This window comes from Rattus rattus, chromosome 3 (genome assembly GCF_011064425.1).
Source record: "Rattus rattus isolate New Zealand chromosome 3, Rrattus_CSIRO_v1, whole genome shotgun sequence".
Taxonomy (NCBI): Eukaryota; Metazoa; Chordata; class Mammalia; order Rodentia; family Muridae; genus Rattus; species Rattus rattus.
Genome location: NC_046156.1, coordinates 102,072,354 through 102,077,919, shown reverse-complemented (window position 1 = coordinate 102,077,919; position 5,566 = coordinate 102,072,354). Strand labels below are relative to the sequence as shown.

General features: G+C 42.7%; 1 pseudogene; it reads left to right on the top strand.

Annotated features, from left to right (window-relative positions):
- Positions 1–3,437: 3,437 nt before the first annotated feature.
- Positions 3,438–3,676, top strand: LOC116895492 (annotated as a pseudogene).
- The last annotated feature ends 1,890 nt before the right edge of the window (positions 3,677–5,566 follow it).

Here is a 5,566-nt window from a genome sequence, read left to right as displayed (position 1 = left end):
TATGGCCTCACTTCCTGCCCCATGTCTCTCTTGCCGAAGGATGACTTCTTTTTCAACAGGAAACTGTATCTACTCAGTGAAGGATACTCCTGCTCAGGCTCCTGTTTGCTCATTGGTTCCACGGAGTCTCCTTCTAGGGTCTCCATATCCTGGGTTGCTTGAACAAGCCTCCATGGTGACACTGACTGCTGAGAGTGCCCTGGTGAACATGGGACGCTTAGCCAAGCTCCTATCTGTCCAGATGGAAACGCCATTTTGTGATCTTCCTAAGCCGTTGGAAAGGAACTCGGATTGGGGCTGGAATACTCCTCTGAGGCAGAGTGCTTGGCGCTTATGTCATGGCTAGACAGCCATGAGTATGTTTGCTATCCCTTTCCTCTGCTCTTGAGCCCTGTCAAACCTAGGGAATTTCTGACTCATGGCAAGTGACTGTGGCCTTTTATGCTGAAAGCGATGACCCTGGGGATGAGGCAGCTGTGACCTAGGTAAGTGTAGTCCCAATGGCTTAAAAGTATGACAAGCTCAAGTGGGACTCTGTGTGCAATGGAAACCACAAGACATGGATCTTGGGAGTAATTCCATGCTGGTGGGGAGGACACTCAGGCCCGCTTGTGTGTAATCAGCCTGAACAACGACACGGCTTAACAACCCTAGGACCTATCAGACACCTGAGGGTTTTTGGACTTGGGTTAACACTGGATCTTGAGGCTGGAACTCTGGCTTTATGAATTTAAGCCAATGGGACAGGTCGTTTGTAAAAGAGGCCCTTATGCTTTCCGAATGTTTGGATCTCATAGCTTGACTCAGAGCAGACCTTCTATTCACTAATTTTCCAAAGAAACAGACTTTAGGTGAATTGCCACATTGTTCTAGAAAGAGACCACTAGAGGCCAAAGAAATCCCCAGTCACCTTTTGGGAGCCTAAGGTTTCTCCATGGTGTCAGTAACCCAGGACTAAGACCATGGAAAGGTGGCAGCTAACATGGGGAGGACGCTGAATCCAGGTACAACTTCCTCTTTGAATCCATAGTCAGGGTTGATAAAATCACAAGGACTGGGTGAGACCTAAATAGTTCTATCCTGTTGTGTCTGTGATGGTCTCTGGGCCAATCCATGACCCAGGTTGGTGCCGAAAGTTTACAGGAGTTGAATCTGGACCCAGCGTTAAAGCTGGGCTTAGTCACCCAACAGTTATGTAACCTTGGGCAACTGCCTTCTCCAGTCGGAACTTTTCTTTCCTTGTTGACAAAGTGGGATAAGAATACCTTGTTTTTCAGATTGCCCTAGGGATGAAACAGCCCAGTGTCTGGAAACCCTGGCCGTCTGAGTCTGGTGTTAGGGAGTTCCCAAAACCACGCTGCTGAGTTCCTTCCTCCACAAAGCAGCCCAGCACGGCTTTGTCTCTAGGAGAGGAGGTAGAGGGCGTGAACGGTTGATGGTAGCCTAGACAAAACTTGACTTCTGTCTGACTGCCCCTTCCTTCCATGATGCCACTTCAGCTCTGAAGGGTGACAGGCCCAGCAGCATAGATTCTCAGAGGTTGCCAGGGTCCTGTGAAGTTCTTTTAGATATCATTACCATTTCAGAATCATCCACGGAGACTTGTCTGTTAGACATGTACCCTGCCAGGTCGTCCGCAACGTTGTGTTTTGTTTGGAGTTTTCGATAATGAAAAAGGGCACAAGGTTCATATCTAACTCGTTCTCCCGAGAGTCTTGGGTTCAGGAACAATCGTCACAGCTTAGTTAACATCCCCTATGCCAGACATGCTGTGAGAAGTATTATCTTGGAGCTGGAGAGATGGTTCGGCAGTGAGGACACTGGCTGCTCTTACAGAGGACGTCCAGACCATCTGCAACTTCAGTTCCAGAGCCTCCCACCCCTCTTGTGACCTCCCTGGGCACCAGGCACACCTGATGCACCTACACGTGTGCAGGCAAAACACTCATGGATTAAAATGAAAAAAATGCTGTTCCTTTGAAGTGTATTTCTTATTTCATTCCTATATTACCTTATGGGGAAAAGTTTGGTTTTTTTTTTTTTTTTTTTTCTTTTTTTTTTTTTTTTTTTTCCGAGCTGGGGACCGAACCCAGGACCTTGTACTTAGGCAAGCGCCTACCACTGAGCTAAATCCCAACCCCCGGAAAAACGTTTTTAAAGATATATTTATTTCTGCCAGACATGTTAGAACATGCCTTTTACCCCAGTAATCTGGGGACAAAGTTAGGTGGATCTCTGAGTTTGAGGCCAGCCTGGTCTACCTAGCAAGATCTAGGCTAGCCAGAACTCCAAAGTAAGATGTTATCTCAAATTTTCTTAAATATATATTTAGTATGTATATTTTAGCATCTGTATGTACACGTGTGCTTGGCCTTAGACTAACTGTCCTTGCTTCTGACAATGTAGTAGCTAGAATAACACACATGCACAATCATTCCACTAGGAATTTTAGCGGATGAAACTTTCTTAAAGTGTTTTTTTTTAATTCGTGTATTTAATACAAATTAATTATTTTAAATTTTAATTACATTTTAAATTTTAATTACTTTGATATTTTTATTGAAAACTCATGTTTAACATTTAAGTATTTTGCCTGGATGTATATATGTGCACATATATCAGCCTGGTGCCCGAGGAGGACAGAAGAAGGCATCAGATCCCCTAGAACTGGAGTGACAGACAGTTATGAGCCGTCACATAGGTACTAGGAATCAAACCTGGATCCTCTTCAAGAGTAGCCAGTGCTCTTAACCACTGAGCCATCTCACCAACCATAAAAAAGTAGTTAATATAAAATACGTGATCAGTGCATACCCTTACTTCAAATTTGAGACATTTGTATTTGATTTAGATTAATTGGTGTTACATTTTTTATTTTCTTCCTCTACTTTGATTCTTTTGCTTCTTTTTTAAAAAAATAAAATCTATCTATCTGTCTATCTATCTATCTATCTATCTATCATCTATCTATTTATTGTATGTGTATGTATAGGCAAGTTGTACTAGGAGTCAGTCCTCTCCTTCCAGCTGTGGCTTGAACACAGGTTATTTATTTATGTCTTGGTGGTAAGTACCTTTACTTGCTGAACCAACTTGCCAGACTGAGCCTTCTTCTTTTCAGTCACACCAACATAATCACTTCTTTGCTTTATCAATGTACGCAGGAGCCTTAGACAGGTGAGCCAGGACTACCACAAGCGATGAACTTCCTGAGGACAGGCTAAGCTTTTCAAAGCTTCACTAAAGAATAGCCAATAATATTTGGGTTTTTAAGTTGCTGAGTGTTAAGACTAATCGATTAAGTTCCACTTATGGAGGTCTATCAGGTGAGGACCTAGCACCCAAAGCCAGCGCTGTGTCTACAACTTCTCCTGAGAGGTGTTCCAGGCCTCCCTGGGGTCGCTGCGGAGGCAGATAAATTGGCCGCAGTTTCTGCCATGGTTGCGCCTGCTGTGTTGCGCGCTCTGCCTAAGAACAGACACTTCGCCATGGAGTTCCCTTGTTGTTGATGGTTGTTGGAGGTTCTTTCGGTCTTCGTGAATTTTCACAAATCCAATATGATGCTGTGACAATTAAGATTGATCCTGAATTGGAGAAAAAATTGAAAGTGAATAAAATAACCTTAAAGTCAGAGTATAAGGAAGAAGATTCCAGACCTGTGGAAACCTGGATGTGAATAATATGATGGCAGAAATTTTTTACTAAAAAGTCAAATATAAAAATCATTATAAAGTTGCTTGAATTAGTCTCTCTGTCTGATGCCTCATCTAGGAAATAAAACCTGAGTGGTTTTTTTTTTCTTTCTTCATTTTACTTCCAAGTTTTAGGAATTTCTTATGTTTGACAGTTTCATTGAGGTATAATTTACATATCATTACACTTTAAGCATATACTTGCGATTTTGGCCAACTAATGGAATTTTACACCATTGCCAAGATCCTGTTTTGAAATTCTGTTATCCCTCAAAGGACTCAGGACTGTCTTTTAAAAAAGAATCACCCCCTCTTCCTTGCACCATGTTGAATTGTCTTAGTATTTAGGTTACGATGTAACTGACCAGAGGCAAGGATACAGCCCATTGATACAGTATCCATTTGCTTAAAGAAGACTTCAGCACACATTAAAGAAGAAATCTAGCCGCTGCACACATGGCGCTGCTGGATATGGAAGCCCAACAGTCATAAAGATCTCATGACTCAAAGGGAAAAAATACAGAGCTGGAGAAACAGCTCACTCAAGAACACAGTCTGGCTTTTTCAGAGGTCCTGGGTTCAGTTCCCAGCACCCACATGGCTGCTCACCACTGTGTGTAGAGTCTCCAGGGATCTGATGCTATCATCTGGTGTGCAGATGTTCATACAGACAAAATATCCAAATATTCATACATAAGCAAATCTTTTAAAAAAACAAACAAACAAACTCTTGACTCTTAATTCTTCTTTACCATTTATGTCTACCCTGGTTGTCACACTGTCTTGGTAATTAGACTATTAGGTAATTTGACTGCTATTTTGCAAAGCTGCTTGGGGTCAAGACATCAGTGAAGAGGGTTGGAATGGGGAACAAAGCTGTGCTCTCTCTCCATGGCGTGCCTGCTCCATACAAAGGATTTGGCTTCTTACAGCTCATAAGCATTCCCACGTAAATTTGCAGTTTAGAATTCTTTTGCCTTCATGGCCACAACCAATCTGCTGGTATCCTGTTCAGAGTCTTTGTGTCTATGTTCTTGAGAGATATTGTATGTAATTTTTGTTCCCTGTTTTGTTTTGTGAGAAGGTCATACTAGGTAGCCCTGACCTGGAACTTTCTATGTAGACCAGGCTGACCTCGAACTCACAGAGATCCTCCTGCCTCTGCCTCCCTTTGTCTCTCTTCTTTTAAAGAGAAGAAAACAAGCACTGGTGAAACTGGAAATACAACCTCCCTCATGCTAAACTTACGTTCTTCCCTGAGCTCATTCCCCAGGGCTTTTGTGAATTTTCTTTTTTAAGTTAGAGTCTTGCTGAGTTGTCTGACGTGGACATGAGCTGCTCTGTAGCAATCTGTCTTCAGCCTCCCAAGTAGTTGCCATTACAGGACTGTAACATAAGGCCAGGGTTTTAAGGTTCTCAGACTGGTTGCCAACTCATAATTCTCCTGCCTCAGCCCTCTGAATGCTAGGATTTGAGGCATATACCAGTTTGCCTGGCCAGTTTTCCTCTCTTGGAATGTATTTTATCTTCTTCTGGTATTTAAGTCATGCTGACCTCCTAGAGAAGACCGGGAGGCAAACCCTTTCTTGCCATTTCTGGAAGAGAGGTTGTGTATAATTTATATCATTTTCTTATTAAATGTTTGGAAGTTCACTAGGGAAACCATCTAGCCTGCCACTTTCTTTTTATGGAAGTATTAATTATATATTTAGTTTTTTCTTTTCTTTTTCGAGACAGGGTTTCTGTGTAGCCCTGGCTGCCCTGGAACTCACTGTATAGACCAGGCTAGCTTATAACTCAGAGCTCCTCCTATCTCTGCCTCCCAAGTGGTAGGATTAAAAGTGTGTACCACCGAACCCAGCTGAATTACAGTC